The sequence below is a fragment of the Alligator sinensis genome, unplaced genomic scaffold (genome assembly GCF_000455745.1).
Source record: "Alligator sinensis unplaced genomic scaffold, ASM45574v1 scaffold84_2, whole genome shotgun sequence".
NCBI classification, from domain to species: domain Eukaryota; kingdom Metazoa; phylum Chordata; order Crocodylia; family Alligatoridae; genus Alligator; species Alligator sinensis.
Window position 1 is genome coordinate 803638 of NW_005842247.1, and position 19106 is coordinate 822743.

A 19106-nucleotide genomic window follows, 5' to 3' on the forward strand; every position below is an offset into this window, starting at 1 on the left:
CAGTAGTCATCTAGCAACCTCTAACTACTATCCTTTTGTTGTGAAACAGTTTGTCCTAGGCAAATAAACTGTTGGTGCTACCATATACATGTTGATGTTGCCATGTACATTGCTCTGTGTTGCCATAAAAAAAAGAGATAATGGTCCTGCATTGCCTAAGACTTGGCAACCTTCCCAGGAAGTTGTTAGCTTAGTCATGAATGTGACATTCCCTAACTGCATTAGAGTGATGGAACATGCATTCCTGTTCTTGCCCCCTGCCAGGGCCTTGAGGGTCAGAAGCAGGAAGGTTTCCCCACATTGTACTGGACGATGTGGGAGAGTCCTGCACACTGCTGCAGGGTGGTCTGGAAAAATGCAGGATGTGAGAATTTTCAGCAACTCTGTCTTGCTGATGTGAGTGGCAGGGGTCTGTCAGAACTGCTTGGAGCCTGAACAGTGTAGGCATCCCTCTGCTATTACGCTGACCCTGCTTTTCTATTGCTGCTGCAGCTCATCTGAAGCCTTTTGCTGGGTATCTTGATAACAGAAAGGAACTGTGTAACTGTTACCTGAACAGCCGCTCTTGAATGTGCCTTTGGGCAGATGAATTCATGTGGCATACACTTGGTATTGGAGGCACTTGGAGGCAGCTGAGCAGCACCTGCCCAGGACTTCGCTTGCTTGCTGCATTCTGCACAACATCTTTGAGAACAAAAGCAAAAGTTTGGGTGAGTTCAGTCAGTGACCCAGTAGTTCAGGTAGCCAGAACTCTAGTTGATTGGCATTTGCAGCTGGCTTGGATGTCTTGATTGGGCTTTCACCACTTGCTTTGAAGAAAGTCCATGAGAATGCCAGCCTATTGCTATGAGGAACCCTCAATGCTGTTTTGTATTTTCTTGCAAGATAGCTCAGGTATTTCTGATTTTGTAGGCTCTTTCATGTCCCTTCCTCCTCTTGTTTTGTATACTGAAGCCTACTGGTCTGTTTGGACAGGGAGGCCCCGTGGGCTTTCTACTCGTGTCTTTGCCATTTCAGCCCCTCTTTATACATGTCCTTTATTCATTACTTTTTTCCCTAGTCACGAAACATGTCTGCTGTATGGACTAATGATAGCATGTGTATTTGGCTGGTAGACCTTGTAGACAGTGGGTATGTACATGGGGAAGAAACCCCATCAAATGATTCTGATATGTGTAGATAATATGAACAATAAACCTTTTTTAGTATTTTGTCTTTTGAATAGGTGCAAAATCAAACAACGTACACTTGGTTAGGGCTTCAAAACCTGGATGTAGAAAAAGTACAGAACAGGAGGGAGCAGTTTCTTGGACATGGGTAGAAGAAATAAGTAGCATAGACAAGGTGAGGAAGCCTTTAAGTGACTGATTCTCAACCAGGGTGCTGCAGCACCCGGGAGTGCCTTCAGATCCTTTCAGGGGTGTTGCTGGGTGTCACATTGTTAGTGCTGTTAAGTGAGCAAACATGATTCACAAGAGAAACTCCAGGTTTCAAATAGGAATCCATAGTGTTAAAACTGTTCTGACATGTTGTGGTCTTTCTGAGTTCTTTGCAACTAAAGAATTGGTCTATTAGTGTGTTTATTCACATCTAAGATGACCCTTAATTTAAGATGAACCCCCAATAATTTGATTTTATACATGGAAAATTTATAAATGTGTTATAATTTTCCATGCTTGGAATCTAATTATTGGAGGGTTGTCTTTAATTCATCCTCCCTTGCTGCTGCAGGGGGCAGGCAGTGGGGAGGTAAGTGGTATAGTGAAGTCAAGCAGCTTGTCCCTGCCCCCCCTCCCTTCCCATTCCTGGGAGCCCCATCAACTGATCCAGACTTCCAGCCACAGGGGCATGCCTGAGAGCCCAGATCAGCTGGTGGGGTTCCTGGCAATGGAGTCATACCCTGCGACTGGGAGTCCCAGCCTGGCCACATGATCAGTTAATGGTGTAATAAGAATCGGCCACAAAATTATTATACATTTTGTTTAACAACTTTGTGGTTTATTCCTTGTTTTGTCATGCCATTGCATTGCATTAACATGTGGGCAGGTAACAGCTTAAGACATGATTAACTGGTTAAATGCATCTCAAGTTTAACGCATGCCAGAGGCCTAAATGAAGCAGAGTTAAAGCTGGAGCAGTTTTGCTCTATTGCTATAGAGTCATGTAGCTGTAACAGTTGCATAGTAACAGTTTATACTGGTATCCTTTGATAGTAATATAATTGTTGAACCTTTCTGTACCCTCCCCCAGTTCCATTTTGTCTTTTTGGGAATTTGTATCTATAGCTTGTCCTGCAGTATATGGCATTAATTGATGTATTCTGTATTCAGGCATGATTCTTTTTTTCTCTAAACTGATCATTAATTCCAGCGATTAGTAATAAAAAATAAAGACATTGTGGTATTCAAGACCATCATAGGAATTCTATATGCAGTGGCATATGTAGACTTTAGTATAGATTCCAAAAATAGCCAAAGCTATACATGTACAATATCCATAATTGTAGCATGCAAGTGTGGCATTTTTAAATGTGCAACGACCACATTACATGTTACTTTTGATATATTTAACTGCACTACTTGGTACTGGAACTAGGGATTAAAATAACAGGCAGGAGAATTAATAATTCACTTTCTGCTAGTAGCTGTGATAAATGTGGGACAGCGTGTTCTCTTAGAAAGTACACTCTCCTTAAAATCTGATAAAGCTTGTAGTGGAGTTTGAACATATTTCTGTGGTGAAGTTTAAAAATAAAAGACAAAAGGAAAAATGGAACATTTTTAAAGAACCTGCAGGAAACAAACTGAAATGATGGGGTAGTGGTTTAGCCTGCCTTTGAAGGAATGTTAAGAGTTTTAGTTTTTGTGACATTGTGATGTGTATTTATCTTGGCTTAGTACAGAGGTTTATCTTTTTCTCTTATGTTTCCAAACAAAATGATTTAAAAACTCTGATAAAGATGCAAATCAGACTAATCTGCACATTAAAAAAAATCTGATTCTTCCTAATATACTATGGTTTGTGCTTTGCCAGAAACGTGGCAGAATTAGCTCTACAAACCCCTCAGGAAATATTAAGATTTAATAGCAAGACTGAAATCTGACATACCGTTCTCAGCCCTTTGCAGTATAGCATTTTGATCCCAATGTAAATGTGGTGAAGATGAGTCTGTACTTGGCTATGCAAATTATCATTTTATTACAGAGCTACTTTGTACTACAAAATTAAGACTGGGAGAAAACACAGACACTGTGGAATAACGTGCAGTAAATCAAATGCAGCTGTTGGTTTTTGTAAGGCACCATCTCATCACGTAAAGATAGAATATTTCTCTGTCGTATCGTTATTGTTCCTCTGAGAAATACCCAACTGATTGAGCCACAATGGAAAGAACAGTAATGTCAAGGAGGTATCAGGTTTTCCCTATAGGGATATTCTGCTGGGAAGGAGATGCACAAGAGTGGTGTTCTGAAAAGCTCAGCTGCTGCAGTTTTTTCGTAATTGCTGCTCTCTTGTGATTTCTTCACTGAGTGAAGTAAAATGCTTCTTACAAACAGATTTGAGAAGAAAATGTTTTACTCGACACCGTAATGGAACTCTTAGCAAACTGTGGTTTATGCAGCTTTCATTGTTTCATGGATTTCCTGTTCCATATCAGTTCTCTTATCTAATTTTATGGTGCCAAGCTTGACACTGAGAATGATCATTTCTATTTCAATTAGTGTTGTTTCATTTTTTACAATCAGTTCAGCTTAGCGCCTCCCCAGGTATGTGGCTCTGATGCTAATTAGTGAGGAGCTGCTTTCTGGCTTCATGGGACACATGGGCTCTCAGTGTTTTAGTTCCATTAAACAAATGAGGTCGGTGAAATTGGTGTTCACTGTTAGCTGCACTGCCTTCTTTTTTTACTACTATTACTACTTGATGAAAACACTATTATATTTAACCAGCGCTGGCCCATACTGCTGCAAAATAAGATTATTTTCTGTGTGCGGATTTGGCAAACAGTACTCTGGATAGAAGCTGAGAAGCATCAAACCCAGAGAGAAGTATTGTATGTCTACACTGTGAACAAAGAGCAGATTACATTTTGTTATTGTATTTATTCTCATATGATTAGGATGTTAGTCCTTATGGCATTAATAACATTTGGCTTGATAGAACTATAATTGGTACAAGGCAAAAAATTCACCTTGAGTCTCCTGTGTTGTACTAAAAATACTTGCTTTGCTTTGGAATACCATCCAGTCCATTATTTTATTTTTTTTGGATTTGAATGAAATAAATGTAAAGGTTTAGGTTATTGACTTTTTTTTTCTTCTTGTGAGCTTGTACCAAGGTAATAGGTCGGCACAGTAGCTACTGTAGATCATTTAAAAGGAGGCATTGTGATACATTTTAGGAACTGCTTATGGGGAATTTTTCAAATGGATACATTTATTCTTTGCATAATTTCTTCAGATTTTTGTTTCTTTCTTGACATTCTGTATTGTTTCATAAAATGGATTTCAACAGTATCATGTTTTGATGACAAATTTTTACACTTGTTCATTGGTCTCTTGCACATAAAGGATATAGCAATAAAAAGGAATGCAAATTGTGGAATTAGGAAAGGGATGTAGCAGATCATATTGTGTTTTGTTTTTGTAGCTAAGACTGGTCCAAAATACATTATATAACATACCTCCAAAAAACCAACCCTCCTCCCCCAACAAAAACCCTGTCCATGTACTCGCACTCAAACAGAGTGTTTTTTCAGAAACCCACAAGGCAAAGTTAAGCTTGGCTTAAACCTCACTAACATGCATTCCCTTAACTCTTTCTGAGTGGCTGAAGCACATTAGCAGGACAGGTGTTTGAAGCTTGTAGTCTAGGTCACTGAGGTCAGTAGACTGCTGCCTGGACTGCACTAGTTTTCTGGGGCACCATTAACCTTCACCCTCATTTTCCCCAGCCCCTCCTCCCCCTTACTCAAAAACACTGGAAGGGCCCTCAGGTTAGAAATAGACTTCACCAAATGAAGTGGATCAGTTGTGTTGCTATGTGTTATAGCATAGCTGATCTGCTTCATTAGACAAAACACAGGTAGTCTTTTGTTCTGCCCTTGATCGCAGAGGACAGGTGGCAGTATGATCTCCCCACTCAGCCAGACTCGTCCCCATGATTGCTGGAGAGTGGAACTAGGTGAGAGAGGAAGGGCTTTTCCTTGCTCAGCCAGACTCATCCCCCAAAATCACTGTGGAGCAGGTCTGGCTGCATGAAGAAAGTGGAGCTTTCCCACTTAACCAGACTTATTCCTGTAACTGTAGGGGATGGGTCTGGCTGAGCAGGGAGCTCTGACTTCCTGCTTATGGAGAAGCACTGCAGATTCCTGGGGTGCCTCTGTAAGCAGGGAAGGTAGGCTGCTGCTTTGGGGGCTTGAAGAGCCCCTAGAGCACCTGCCTCTAGGGGCCCTAGAGCACCTGCCTGGGCTGGCTGGAGAGGAGCAGCAGCTCAGGCTGCTCTACTGTCCTGCCACAGAGCTAATAGACATCTAGTGTAATAAAGCAGCAGAGTCTATTACTGCTTTTTGTCGCACCACTGATTTTCCTTTAATGTGGTGTGACAGAGGGTAGTGATGTTTATTAACTTGCCATTTGTGCCACCACAAACATTTTTTATGGTGACACAAGCGAGACATCAGGCACCATTTCCCCCCACCCCCACGCTTAGAAGCAGCAGCAGCTATCAGATGCCTTACCAAGCTTTTCTTGAATAATTCTGGATGTTTGGGTGGCTGCCTCCATACAAAATTGATGGCAGTCTTGTCCTCAAGAGATTACCAGCTTACAGGATCCTTGTAGAGTTACTGTGCCAGCTCAGACTCCTGGGTTCCTACTTTGGCCTCAGGAGATTTTCATCCTATGGTTGTCTTGATTGAGGTAGTGGACAAAAGTGTATGGGTACCTGAAGGCCATTGGGCTTAAATAAGGTACAACCTGGTAAACGGCTCTCTGCAAGTTTTTCAATGTAGGGCTTTTGTGGAGAGGAGTGCCTTATATTCACCAGCCCTGTCCCTGTCTCTTTTCCCTGTCCCTCACTGGTTTTGCACAGAAACAATGTCAGGTCACCATCTCTCTGTGTGAGATGGAGCAGATCCAGATGAGGGGTGATCTGCTGTGCTTTTCTGATGGGCCCATAATAAATGGTGGTTGTCAGTTTGTCATCTTCCATAAGTGCTAACTTCATATAGTTTTTTTTCATAGTAAGCTTTAAGGATGACATCATGTTGTATTGGTAATACATACTACCTAATTCACTCAGTATGCAGACTCAGCAATAGCTGAAGAATACAGATTGTATTCTTAGAAACAGAGACAAAAATTGTGTGGTCCACCCTCTACTTGATTCCCCCAGGGAGGTAAAAGCCTCCCTGCCCTTGCTCTTTAGTGAAGGAATTGCTGCTGGAGTTGTGCCTGAGGTAAATGGTCAGGAGAGGTCATGGCTTTTAAGACTCACACAGGTACATCTGTATCTATAGGGTAAACAGGATGGGATGACTATGGTGCAAGATGGATGAGGCACCTGGACAGAGGAGGAGAGAGGATTGGTTAGTATCGCTTACTGTGAGGAAGCAAATTCATAGTAGGCAGGTATGCATATTTGACACTGATTGATTGTGTATGTTATTTGTATTGTAAGCTCTTTGGGACAGGAACTGTCTTTTGCTGTAAGTTTATATTCTGTCCAGTACAGTGACCCTAGTCTTCATTTGGGCAGTTGTGTGTTCCTGTAAAATACATTTTAAAAACAATTGTTCTTCCATAGAGAGGTGACGGCAGATATGGTTTCTCACAGTCAAACTGGGAACTTGTTCTCAAATCCCAACGATTTATGGTAGCAATTTGGCATACCAGGAGAGACTGGGTGTCCCCAAGTGGGCTCAGAGCTCCACGGACCTGTGTCTTCATGGCTTTCCATGAAGCTCAATTGCAAACATATTGCAAGGGTTCCCTAGTCTCTCTGCTTTATGGGATTGTCACAGAACACAATGAACTTTACCTCCTTTGAATTGTCTGCTGGGAACAATATTTATATGAGATGTCTGTTCTAGCCTGTCCATACCTTCATGGCTGGAACACTCCTACTGCTTTCCATACACAGATTTTTAGAAGCTTGGGGCATTCTCTGTCTACAGAGAGTCTGGGAGAAGTGGCATGTGAAGAAGGGGAAGCGATTCTGGATGGGAATAGGGAGATCCAGTTGCATGGAGGTGTCTTTTTCTGTGTTATCTGAGAAGTATGATTTGTCCCTGAGTTATGGACAAAATATCACCTTACTACCGTATGAGCAAGAGGAGCTCCTAGATGTGCAAGACAGGCAAATATGGATCTCTCTCTGTAGAAATTAATTTCCTATCTGTTAGCTGCAGATACGCTTTTCTGCATGTTCTTTTATTTTATTTTCTCATTTTGTATTTCAAGATGGCTGTTGCAGGTCAGACAGTTGAGACAGGTTTTAGAAGGTACATGCTTCTTTATGGGGTTGTTAGTCACAGGTTTGAGACTAAGACCAACTTAGACTAACTACTGTAATTGAGTTTTTAAGCACTTCCTTGCCCATGGTTCACCAACGCCACCAGGAAGCAAGCGTTTCCTTGCCCATGACTCACCAGCACTTAACACATTTAGAATTAGTGCCGTTCATTTTGTATAAGGGAAGCTGAAAGTTCTAATTTATTATTCTCTTGACATCTGCTTAAAGAATTACTGTGTACAACCATAGCATGCAGCTATGTTTCTAAGCAAAAAAAACCTGCTTGATCTAAAAATGTATCTCCTCCTTCCTCCTAACATCTTGCAAAATTTCAGTTTATTGTGTTAGAATAGCAAACCAGAAACAATTATCATGTTTTCTTATATTTTTATAGCCTAAAAATGTCTCGATTATACATTTTTACCCTTAGGCCTCTCTTCAGAGATTGAGTTACCTTGCTGTTAAATTGATGGCAATGACTGAATGATATTTTCAATGTGCTGTTTACATATTTTAACAGAACTATACACATCTATAAATAGAAAAATACTCTCAACATGGAGAGTTTATACTTGCTTAGAGATTTTGGCTATGGATTAGTCAAAGCTAAGAAAGAAAATTCATATGTGATCCCTTTCCCTGTGAGAAAACAGAGGGCTGTTTTGAACCTGTGAGCCGGGGCCTAAACCTTTCTCCTTCAAACAAAAAATGGCTGAGCCCTAACTTGTTCCAACTTGATGCCTACAAACTGGCTTTTTTCCCATGGGCAGTGATTTAAAAAAAAAAAAAAAAAAGACGAACAGTACATAATTCTTGCCAACTCTTGCAGTTAGTCCATGAGTCCTGTGATATTTAGTAGACTTCTCACCTGTAGTTATATTTGTCTGTGTATATCTCAGTTATCATAACAAATTGTCTAGGCCTCATGGTTTGGGCAGGGGGGTGGGGGGAGATTTTTGAAAACTTGACCCAGATACATCCTGAAGATTTAAAAAAGCTCAAAAAAATCTTTAAGAAAAATCTTCTGATTAAGCCAGTCTCATGATTTTTTGAACATGTAGGGTTGGTAAATTTAACTTACTAAACAACCTGAAAATGAATGTTCAAGCAATTCAAATATAGGCTACCTCAAGATGAAGGAGTGTTAGAGTGGGTTTGTCGCTTTTGAATTGTTCTGTGTTCATTCACACACAGTAATTAGAACGTACCAGCTGCTGCCCTTTTGAAAGGGTGTGCCCACACCCGTTCAGATAATGAATTTGTTCATTATTTGTGGAAGCGCTAATGGCTGGGTCAACAGGAAAGTGCTGAATTCTTCTGTCAAGTGACAGACCCTGCACACTGTTACAAGCATCACCAAAAAAAATGATTGCATTCTGTGAATCTTATATGACCTAACTAGAGCTGGTATAAGTGTGGCTCTGGAACAAGGGTGCCCCCCTGCCCCAGATTTCCTTACCCCTGTCACAGATTTTTTTTAACATCTCCTTTCTATAAATTTTGATGATTACCGATGGAAATATTTTTTCTGTTGGTCTTGTGACAGGTGATAATATTTATTGGTAAAAATCAACACCTGGCAAGTCTATGTATAGTGTGGTATTACATATTAGTTCTGTATGTAACCATATTAGCCTGATGGGCCATTAGGCTTTGGGTGGACCTATGACCTTGATTTCAAACTTTTATAAACATATTTTAAGACATTTTCACTTTTGTTAACTGCAGTCATATTTCTTCTATGACTTGAGTCCATTTGATTTACCAAGATTTATGCTACATAGGTGGGCAGAGCTGAGGAGCCCATGTGTTAGGGAAACACTTACAACAGAAAACCTGAGCTGAATATATTGTTCCTTTCTGTACCCAGGGAATGAAATGTCCATATGTCACTACTGAATTCTTTCAGCTCACATGTTGAAAGTTCTGAGCTTAACATCTAGATTTAATTTCCAAAGCAGTTTACAAAATCTGCGCTGTTATGGGTGGGAAACACATAAGTAAACATAGATTAATTGATTCATGTGAACTGAGCTGCTTGCTGTGGAATATCAGAGCAGAATTCTGTAATGGATTACTTGGTGTCTCAGGAGAATATTGATGACCATTTCAATGATTTGGGTCACCGGAGTAAATGAAATTCTGTCCTATAAGAGAAGATTGGTTAGCATTCATTCACTTTTGAGATGGATGGTTAAGTAAGAATACTATTTAGAAGACAACATAAGGCCATGTTTATTTGCTATTTACAATTATATTTCATTTATTTATTATTTACCAGTATGTTATCTGTAGACCACGTGAAATTATAATCTTACCTTCACACACATGCTGTAAAGCAGGGGTGGGCAAAATACAACCTGCCAAGGGATTTTATCTGACCTGCTGTGGGTCCTTCAGTCCTACCTAGCCCAGGCATAGGGGGCAGCTTCAGACGTGGCACGTGTGACTGGTCCTACTGTCCCTGGGCACACAGTGGGTCTGGGGCAGTGTGGCAGCTGGACTCTACTTCCTGGCAGCCCTAGTGCAGCTGCAACTTCCCACTGCTAGTTCCCAGGTACTAGTTTACTTTTCAATAGGGGTGCACTGATAAAGATTTTCTTGGCCGATACCAATAGCTGATGATTAACCAAACATATCAGCCGATGCTGATCCGATAAGTGGTATTTAGTAAGAGCGCAAGGCATTTTAAACTACCCCTACTTTAAAAAAATATCCAAATCGAAATAAAATGTTTTTGAAGTTATTAAACTGTTTTTATTGCCTCAGATTCTCTACAATTTTCTCAAACCAACAAACCAGAAAGATATTGGCATTTTGTCCTCATTCGGTGTTGCTGCTGACTCCTTCCCTGCTCTGATAGTCACAACTCCACTGATAAATGCAGATACTTTTTAAGCTTCAATGAGGCAAGTTCAGCTGCTGTTTTCTTTTCACACTCCATTTGACTCAAGGTTCAAACCTCATGAGAGAGAAGTGGTAAGGACAGCAAGTTGCCTCTTACGACTGTGCTATTGCTGTTAATTTTATGTGGAAGGTTCTCAGACACTATGATGATGGGCAGCAGTGTTAAAACTCCAAAATGAATATCTCTAACAGGTAAATCATGCATGGTGGAAATGCATAGGTATATGCTGGCTACCCACATACTTTTGCAATTTGATATATCTACACAGTAGAACCAGATGTGTTTGGTTAAACTGGGGGGGTTACCTAACGATATACTGCATGCAGTTCATATAACACATTTTGAATGTATAGTTGCCATATTTCCTTGCTGAATTCATCTTTGACCTTATCCTTTAACACTATAGTTCATCCCTGCTACAAGAACTTGGCCATTGTAGATTTTGGTCAATTTTGGATGTAGAAGGCCATGCCCCTATTTCCTCTGTTTCCAAACCTCTGATCCCTATCCCCTGAGAAAATGATTACTAATGCTTTTCAAACTTGCTGTCACAGAGTGCCCTCCAGGGGGCAGCTTGCTTAGAACCCCTGCAGTCTTGTCTGGGCTTTGAACAAACAGACATCACCAAACAAAGTGGCTTGGGTGTGGTGAGACACATCCCACCACAGCTGATCTGCTTTATTTGGAGACATGTTGCCCTTGCCCAGGGATTACCTGTGTCCCTCACTGCCCCATGCCTCTTTGCTGGGATCTGCACTGACCTGTGTCTCAAGCAGAGGCACATGTTGACACAGGGTAGCATGGGACCTGGGGAATCCCTGGTGCACCTACCTCCCTGCTGGGACCTGTGCTGGGTCCCATGCCAACCTGTGCTTCACACAGAGGCATGGGTCTGTGCAGGTCCTGGCATAGAGGCATGGACCAGTGTGGATTCCTCAAGTTACACGCTACTCTGTCCCCCTTTGCTGGGATCTGCATTGACCTGTGCCTCTGCACAAAGCACAGGTTGACATGGAACCCAGCACAGGTCCCAGTGTGGAGTCATGGGGCTGTGTGGGTCTGGGCATGGAGGCACAAGGCATTGGGAATTCTCTGGGTTCTGAGTTTTCATGCTCTGAACTGTATGGGCTTTCCGTGCTTACAGAGATGTGCTCCTGTAGATCCTGGGGTGGGCCTCCCTAGGTGCGGATTCCTGACTTTCCCAATTTACAGAGAGATGCCCTAAGATTCCCCAGGGATTTCCCCTGTAAGATGAGCAGGTGCTCCTGAGTCTTGAAGGGCCAAATCCTGCATAGGAATTCCTAGATTGCTCAGGATTGGGCCCCTCAAGCTTCTGGAACACCTGCCCGGTACGGCTGGAGAAGATAGACAGCTCCAGGGTGCCCAAGCTCTCCAATCACAAATCAAATAGATTTTTGCCACAATAAAATGGCACTATTATGCTACCATTTGTCACAGCCACTGATGTAGTGCGAGAAAGGGTAGAGATGTTTAGTTGTTCTCCATTTGTTCTGACATAATATTTTTTAGTTCCAGGTAGCACAGTAGACAGTTTCTTTAGCAACAGTATTTATAAGGGCAAAGGCCACCCACCCAGAGGTTTTCTACCCCCACCAAAGGGATTCGATAGTTCCTCTGCCCCCAGTCCAGCCCATACAGCCCTGAGCATCCCCAGAGATACTCAGCCGCTCCCTTTCCAATATATCCAGGCCCCCAAAGCTCATCCAGTTCTTGCAGTCTCCAGACTCTTTTGGTCAGGAATTGCCACACTGCTTTTTTCCACCCTGCTCCCCTATGTCATGTTTACATCCTCCTCTCAACAAAGCTGTTCAAGATGGTATTAATGCTAAAAGTTCATTTGATCTCATTCTGCACTTTGCCAGACCTGGCACTTAACCCACCATTCTGTGTGCACAGGCAAAAGAGATGAACCAATTCACACTATACTGTAGCACCATGAACACAATTAACACAGAAATATCACCCATCACACTTGCATAAGTATAGAGGGCTTTTTTTTCATTCAGGCAGTTTTATACATGGGAAGGGTTGTTTTCCAATTAATATATCCTGGTGGGCCTTGTGATATTAACAATTATATGCATAAGCAAAATCATCATTAGGCTTATCACTGTGTAGGTGTGGAAATTGTTTTTATGCTTATAACATGTTGTGGACACTTTTAGGAGCATGTGTTTTAAAATTTAACTTTAAATTAGTTTGTCATGTGCACAGCACTGCAAACCTAAATCTTTCGTATTCCACAGTTTCAATTTGGGTAACAACAGTGCATGGATCAGGAAAGCTTGAGAGAGATCAAACTTTGTGATCATTCTCTCCTTTTTACACTTCTCCTTTGTATGGCATCAGATAGCAACTTCCAAATCTATGAGCAGCCATTGTGTGGTATTATTGCTCATAGACAGATTCCATCTGCTTCATCTGGGCATTTGTAAAGATTGCAGCTTTTGATTAAGTGCTGTGCTATTTGTTGGATACTACAATCACACAGGGAGCTGTCCAAAATGTTCATCTTGTGAAGTGTTGTTTTGAGCACTTGTATTCAGATCTCAGTCTGTTCAGCTTGACCCATACTTCTCTGTCAAGGTCATGCCCAATAGGGGACTCCTTTGGTATTGGTATAAAACACTGTAGGAATTTTCTTCCAGTTTTGATTTTGCTACTTTCCTCTTTACATGATCATTCTGTAGTGCCCTGCATATTTGTTGAAATTGTCATGTAGGGTCCTGTTGGTTTGTTATAAAGCTTCCTTCCTGGAGAGGTCATTCCAGCTTCGCTTTATCTTTCAAGTGAGGATTATGTTCAGCAAGTTGATGTCTCACTCGCCATAAATCTATTGTCTCACAAGACAGACCGATACCTACTACTACTAATTGTGCTCTAGGTTAATAGCAGGTACTCGTTGCAGATACAGCACCTACTGGTGGTTTAGTTTTTGGTTGTGGTTTTTTTTACATTGTGATCTCCAAGTGGCATGAAGAGGTAGGCATCATTGTCCTTATTTAACATATAGTCACTTAAAGGTAGGTGACTTGCCCAAATGAGGATGATAAGGATGCTGTTGTATTATTGAATTAACGTGTATGACAGCTACTCCTACCAGTCCTAAATCAGTGTTGGGCATCACTGTACTAGGCATTGTACAAACGCATCATGAAGAGTCTCTTTCCTAAAGAGCTTACAGTTAAAACAGGCAAGAAAAAGAGGGAGAGGGGAAAACTGAGGCACAGAAATGAGTGGTGCACCATACAGGTTCATCCACTGCATTGCATTTTACATTGCTGTTTGTGCCTAGGGAATGTTTTAATTGGTGACTTGTATAGAATTATGCCCACTGAAGTCCCATGAATAATACAGCTTATTTGTAGTAAACCTCAAGCACTTTATTTATTTATTTATTTATTTACATGATATAGTCTTCTAATCACCACTGCTTGTAATACACTTCTTGAAACACTGGTAATAATATTTCTTACCATTTTATCCTTTTTGTTTTTAGGTAAACCCAGCATTTAAAAAAATCTTGTTTCTTTTGCAGTTCAAGGCAAATATCTCTTGAGTTTACTTCCCCTTTATCATTTCCATTGTGATGCTATCATTAATTACTGTGCATCAGAACTGGCTTTGTTAGCCTTCGTGACCTGTCTTGTTTTGCATTGCATATTTTAAACTTTTGGTATTAATCGTACCTTAGCTACAATAATTGTTTTCAATAGTTCTGTGTAAGAGCACAGTGGATTTAAATAAAGCAAGTTAGGAAAATGATGCTTATGGTTTAGAAAATTGTGCCTATTTGTAATATTTTTCTGTTTGTTGTTTTGGTGATCAAATTTTTCTGGTGCTTGTTTCACCATATATAATATAATAAAAAATAATATTGCAGTAATTGGCTAAATAACTTTTTTTCTCAAAAGCAAAACCATTTCTTAGTTCTTCAAACTCAGATAGAATCTGTGATTGGTGTGGATTGGTTTTGTTCTAAACATGTCCTTTTTAAAAAAAAAGGAAGCCCACTTAGGCTTTTTTTTGTAAAGTGTAGACACTTTGTTTTGATGACCACTTAATACAACCAAAGGCAATTCCTGTAACTTTGAAAGAATTTGTAAAGAAAATAAAATGTGTTTGACATCAGACCTTTTATGGCATGTGACAGCTCTCAGAGATTTCTGTACATCCAAGTGGGGAGAAATAATCCACAACATAATTACAGGCTTGGCAGTGCTACGCTTGCTACCACATCTGAGCGAGACCTGGGTGTCGTGATAGACAACAAAATGAATCTGAGCTACCAATGCGATGCCGTAGTTGGCAGAGCTAATCAAATGCTGGCATGCATCTACCGAGGCATCTTGAGCAAAACTAAGGATGTTATTTTCTCTCTCTATTTGGCCTTGGCGAGACCACAGCTGGAGTTCTGCATCCAGTTCTGGGCACTGCATTTCAGAAAGGGCCACACACATGATTAGAGGCTTTAAGACCAAGTCATACAAGGAGAGGCTGAAAGACTTGGGACTGTTCAGCCTGGAGAAGAGAAGACTTAGAGGGGACTTGGTGGCAGCCTATAAGTATATCAAGGGCGTATATCAGGGCCTAGGGGAGTATCTGTTCACCAAGGCCCCCCCAGGGAAGGATAAGAAATACAGGGCACAAACTGATTGAGGATCGCGTCAGGCTAGATATAAGGACAAATTTCTTTACAAGTCTAGTGCCGAGGGTATGGAACAGGTCCCCCCAGAGGTGGTACAGCCATCTACCCTGGCGATCTTCAAAAAGTGTCTTGATGCCCATCTTGCTGTGGTCATCTGACCACAAGTCTTTCCTGCCCAAGTACAGAGGTGCTGATTCTGATGATCTGTAAGGTCCCTTCCAGCCCCTAACAATGACAGTGATGATAACAACGGTATAAACTCCTGGAATCAAAGGTTTATGATGGAAGTAGTGATCAACTTTTAAATTCAGTAGCTGTGCAGTGGCAAGCTCTGCTACATACCTCCCAGATTTCTTTTCATATCTGCTTTTACTTGCATCACCAGTCAAGAGATTTCTCTAATTCTACAAGGTACTTGCTTGGCAATTAATGCTTTTTTTGACATCTAAATTATGACACTAGAAAACGTAAGCTGCATATTGACTAACTTCCACAGCATTCAAATTCCTCTAACCTTAGTTAGATAAGCAGAGTACATAATTTGTCTTAGGCAACACACGAGAATAAATAGAAGAGGATTTTCCTTACTCTCTTATTAGCTGTTTAAAGGTAAACTGCTTGGGATACCATTCTAGGAGTGCTACTTGATGGAGATGAGAGTTCTCTGAGCTTAAATGTCCCTCCAAAACCTACTCTGGTTGGGCCTTCAAACAAAACAGAATCAGACACTATAGGTGTTTTGCAGGAGTTGCTATAAATTTTAATGCAAATTATATGCATACAAGTTTGCTGTAGAATCTGTCCTTTCAAGATGATCAGCAAAAGAAAAAGAAAATTAGGTTTTGCTCTTTGAAAAATTTCTTTCTTCCCTATGTCTTCTTGGAGATCTCAGTTTGAATCATGAGCTTTTTTCCCACCCTTAATTAAAAGCCAAAAGAACTTTGGATTTATAAGAAGATCTTTTTTCCTAGTTGTTTATAAAATATTTATTTATTAGATGTATATGCTGCTTTTCCTAAATAGATAGCAACACAACACCCTAGGAAGATCGTTTTAAGCAGTCTGAATAAATATATCCTCCCTCAATCAAGCAGATGTCATCATCGTCATCTTCTAGTCACCTAAAGTTTTTTTTTTTAGGGCTAACCAGCCAAGCAACATCTATTTCTAAAATTAAAATAAAGAAGCCAGGTAGCACTACTTCTGACTTCAATAGGACTAAGATTTCAGCTCATCATACAGTCCATGTTTAGTCCTTACTCTTGTAGTCAAGAGTAGTGGGGCATAATTCTATCTCCTTATCTAGGCAGTGAATGTTTATTGCTACAAAATCTGAGGCTAACTTAAAAATTTTTTTTTAAAACCGTGATGCATCTACAGGCACCAGCAGGCCACGTGAGTGAGAATTCTTTAAACCAGCAAGGGGTCTGGGACAGACATTGCATAAACTGGTTTGAGCCAAATCAGTTAAGTCTGATACTACATTCAGGTTTATCTTAAACTGATTTGACCATTTTGAAGCTGGTTTATGTGCACTGAATGTCTGTTCTGTTATAGGTTTAAGCCAGTTTCTGATCACTTAAACTGGTTTATGTGTAATGTCTGTCCCTAGCCAAAGTGACCAAGGGCATCCCTTCATGAGGAGATACTATGAAATAAGTTAACATGTTAATTTAACGTTCAATAGCTATTTTACTTTAGAGCTCCTCATACATATATTCATTCTGCACTAGTAATAGTTTCCACATGGGGAGCTAGTGTGGAATAGTTGTTGCAGTCTCTATTTCCCAGTGTAGAGGATTTCTCACTCATATTGTAAATAGGACTTGGACTACTTATGTGCTTTTGGAAATGCTTCTCCTGATCTAACAAGACTTCTGTTTTGGAATCCTTTGTTTAAACACAACATTGTATGCTTAAGTTTTGTACTGTAGAAAAAGAAACATTAAAAAAATCCTTTGGTCTTAGGTGAAATGTAAATTTTACTGTCATTAATGTTTGTCATTATCTGTTAACTGTGAATGAATTCTGGCATAACATATTTGAGTTTCTCTTCAAATAGCCTGACTATGGAGTTTATAAATAGTGTTACTGTTTATGCCAATATAGAAGTATTACAACAAAACTGAATTGGGTGGTAAGTGGGGAAGAAAGAGAGAATTTTTTTAAATTATGTATATTTTTATATATTAATATGACATTTATTATATCATGCTAGTCTATAATAATGTATAACGTACTGATAACACCTTATATTATAATGTATGTTTATATATTGCTTAATGCATTATATAATATATCACATGTATTATGTCTTTTATTTATATATAAACTTAATATATAACATTTAGATATGATATATATCAAATTTGTATCAAAGGCACTACAGATTCATCAAGTAGGAAACCTTGCAAACAAATGAATTAGTCAAACCAGAAGTGAAAATAACTGTTTTACCCATTGATCTGGTGAAGTGCAAAGTGTGGATTGTAGTAACATTTAAATGTGTTCACATAAATCATTCAGAATGTAATTGTCTCCAGTGCTATACATTTTGTTTTCAACAAAAAAATAAGAGGAGAAAAATTAGCCTGAGGTGATGACTATATTTTCCATAGAGAATCATCCTGTTCATTTTATTTAAACCATTTGCTTTGCCCAGTTGTATGTGTGAGTGTATGTAATCCATCAATCTCAGCCAGCCAGAAATCTGTTTCCCCTGAAAAAGGCAGAAACCAAAGTGTGCTGTGGATTTTTATGCTGTTGGATTTGTTTGCCTGACTGACTGCTGCATGCATTAACATATTACGCTTCCAGGGTATATAAATTTGAGTAAAAAAATCAAGCGTTCCTGTTTTAATGAAGTCTTGTATCATTTATTTTATTTTGGTGGAATCGTGTGAAATTTCATACTTGCCATTTAACACCTGTTTATGCAGCATGGAGTTCATTATGTTTCAGAAAGTATTTTTGTAACATTAAAGCAATGGCTATTTGATAAGTATCACAGATGTGTGTACAGTAGGTCTTTTTCTGTGATATAAATCCCTAGATGAGCTAGGCACGCATGTAGAGCTACCTATCTTTATAATTAATATGTGCTCCATTTGTTTCAATCCATCCCAGAAACCTTTCCAGTGTTTCATGGAGCTCAGGTCCTGGTAAAAAGAACTTCCTCTACTCTCAGCAGCAGCAGCAAACCCTTTACCCTGCTTGCCCTAGGGCAGGGTTGTCAATCTTATCCAGACCTTCAGACTAGATGAGGGTCTCTGGGCCAGCCTGCAGGCTGGATATGGCTGCACCAGAGCCAGTTGGTAGGACTGGTCAGGTGGGGCACTATGCACAGTATGCTTCCCATGCCAACTCCCCATGCTACAGGCAGCATTTACCAGCCCTACTCTGGCACTTGAACTGCAGGCAGCGTGTGGGCCAGACATGGCACCATAAGCATTGCCTGTAGTCCAGGGGGCACAAAGAGTGCATACTTCATGCACACTGGCTCCAAGGTGGTTAGGATTGGGGCCCAGGACATCTCTGTGTGCCAGAGCCAACATGCAGGGCTGTCTGGTGGAGTGCTGTATATAGCACGTGCCCTGTGCTGGCCCCCTGTGCAATGGGCAGTGCCTATGGTGCTGGGTCCCCCACATGTTGAGGGTGGCACAAGCCCTGGAGTGTGGATGGCACCCGACACGCAGGCTGGACCAGTGCTGTGGGCACTGCTTACAGCACGGGCTGGCATGGGATGTGCGCTGCGTTCAGTGCCTTGCTGGGCAGCTCTGTGAGCTGCCTCCAGTACACCTTGATCTGGACCAGCCCCAGAGCTAGTGCTCAGGGTCAGTCTGGCATAGGTGCCACCCTGTATTGTGTGTAATGCACAAGGCATTGTGCATGAGACCATCTCTGCATGCCATGTGCAGGGTTGGTTTAAGACCTATAGGCTAGATTGTGTAGCTCCATGCCCTGGATCTGGCCCACAGGCTTTGTTTAACACTCCTGCCCTTGGGGGAAAAGTGT

General features: G+C 40.7%; 1 protein-coding gene across 1 annotated transcript in view; it reads left to right on the forward strand.

Annotated features, from left to right (window-relative positions):
• The first annotated feature begins 636 nt into the window (after positions 1-636).
• The window catches only part of MTUS2 (microtubule associated scaffold protein 2), a 489087-nt gene continuing 470617 nt past the window's right edge, over positions 637-19106 (forward strand). The window contains exon 1 of the mRNA XM_025208710.1: positions 637-710. The gene's annotated coding sequence lies outside the window, so the exon portion shown is untranslated. The remainder of the gene's footprint in view (positions 711-19106) is intronic.